Genomic DNA, 2,540 nt, shown 5'->3' with positions numbered 1-2,540 from the left:
GTCTATGTAGTTCAGGCTGGCATTAAACTTTCCATATATCCCCAGCTGCTTTGAACTCATAGTGATCCTCCTGCCTCAGCCTTCTGAGTGCTGGAATTACAGGCCTGTGCCACCACGCCCAGCTATTAGGCTTTTTAAAGTTGTGCACAGATCACTATTTTGATTTTGGTTAGTTGCTATTAGTATGTTCTTAAACTCATGAATCTTTTCATGCAATGTCTAGTTTGCCATCAATCCCCTTCAGTCTGCTGTATAACATGTATCTTTCATGTCTAGATCGAGTTTTATTTTCCATGTCTTCACTTACCTTTTGAACATAGGAAACACAATATAGCTGTGAATTCTAACGTGTCCTTATTCTTCTGCTGACAGGCCCTATTTGCCTGCTTATTTGCATCCTTGGTAGTCTTTTGAGTGTCATCCAGATATGTGACTTTTGCCTTTGTAGATTCTAGATGGTGTTACGTGGCTGTAGCTTTGCTTGAGCTATTTTTCTTGGAAATGGTGTAATGTTCTTGTCCTTATTTATTTATTTTGCATTTTTTAGAGAAGGGTCTACAGGGCGTGCAGGGCCTCACTGCTAGATTGGACTCGTGATTATCCCCACTTACAGCCTCGCAAGAGCTGGGATTACAGGAGCGCGCCATCACGCCCAGTCTTCAAGTCTCTCTCTGAACACTTGCTTGGCAAGACAGGAGTGAGGCCGAGTTGAGTGCCGATCCCTTCCCACCCGCAGCGGGCCCTCCACCATATGGCAACCATGCTAGTGGTGAGGCATTCTGGTGTCGCAGGGGACAGACAGCAGTTACATGCCCTCTGAGCATGATGACAGCCTTCAGGGCCTTTGGCGAGTCCTCTTCTTGGTGTCAGGCTACTGTCCCCCGTGTAGGATCTGAACATACCCAAAAGTGCAGAGAAACTCTGTCCCCGCCCTCTGGAATTATTGCTGCACACCTCTCACCAGCACTGCGCTGCCAGCGGCAGCACTGAACCCGCCTTCAGCAGCTGTGTCTCTCTGCAGGGCTCAGCCTCTCTGTGCAACCTAGAACCGCTCTCAGTGCAGTCAACCAGTGCTACCGGAGAACTCGAAATTCATTGTCCTCCACTGACTGGCTTTCAGTGTCTTCAAAAACCTGCCTTCATGCACTGTGCCCATTTCTTGTTGATTCTGGTACATCTCAAACTTTTTGCATGCACACATATGTGTGTGTATGTGGTACGAGGAATGAACTCTTAAACTCCAGGATTTGCTCTGAGCAACATCTGTAGCCTGTTTTGTTCTGAGATGGGGTCTTGCAAATCACTAAGTTACTGAGGCTGGGCCTGAACTTGAGGTCTTCCTGCTTCAGCTTTCCAGAGTGCTGGAATTACAGACATGTACTACCACACTAAGCTTTTAAGCATTGTATAACAGGAAAAAAAAAACCCAAAACAAAACACTTTGATGCATATATATACATAAGACATCTGGATAGCTTCATTTGCTTTCCAAAACTCTATATCAAAAATCTGAGTTATATACCTGACACATGAAGGAGACGAAATGTCATTTACTTTATAAACACTAAAGAATGATTATGAACCAATACATTATTCTTTTGGATGAAATGGACTTTGCACTGTTAGTCACAGTGAATGCAGTAGTAGTGCACCAGACAGGACAGTAACCCTGCGCTCCCACACTGCGATCAACTGGGGAACAGCATTCACCCCAGGAAGTCAAGTGTTCCCCAACTTTTATTTGTAGCATGGTTGATTTGGGGCTACTGATCTGCTGGAGTTTGTGTTTTTGCTTTTGAGGCAGGATCTGTTTGGTCTAGGATGCCCCAGAACTCAAGGCAATCTTCCTGCCTTGTCCTCCCAGGTGCTGGGATTACAGGTGTGCACCCGCACGCCCAGCCTGTGCTAGATTTAAATATTAGTGACATCATAAGTATGTGATTCCAACTTTTTTTTGTTTATTTTATTTTAATTTTATTGAGAAACAAATATGAATGAGACAGTTTCAAAGCTGATTAATAGAACAGTTTTGATAATCAATACATTGTACATTGTTACCTTCTTAGTGGTTATCCATAGCACAAGAAGCAGACAGGATATCCTGTCCAAACACTATTAGTACACCTCTTTGTTCTCATTGAACTAAGTGAAAGTAGCTGTATATCTATCCTATTTTGTACATATAAGTACAAAATGATCTTTCCTTTGTATCCCCCCCTTTTATTTTAGTCCTGTCAGAGGTGGATATTCTATTGGCATCTAAATACTATAGGTGTTTGAATTCAGCTAAACAATCTAGCACTGTCTAGCAGTCTATAATATTAGTGGGTTATCCTCAGAAGTTACTGACTTGAGCCTTTTACAATTCAACATACTTTGTATACCTTGTTTTTATACTTTTCTGCTGAACGGTTAAGACCAAGATAAAGCAAGACCTATATAACAAGAAATGTAACTTTTGTATCTGATAAGGTCAGTCAGTCAAGTACCCTCAGGATTTATCCTGTAGCCCTGTACCAAACTTTGTAGATCCTTTGTCA

This window comes from Octodon degus, unplaced genomic scaffold (genome assembly GCF_000260255.1).
Source record: "Octodon degus isolate 3935 unplaced genomic scaffold, OctDeg1.0 scaffold00006, whole genome shotgun sequence".
In the NCBI taxonomy this organism is placed as follows: domain Eukaryota; kingdom Metazoa; phylum Chordata; class Mammalia; order Rodentia; family Octodontidae; genus Octodon; species Octodon degus.
Note: the sequence above shows the minus strand (reverse complement) of the source record.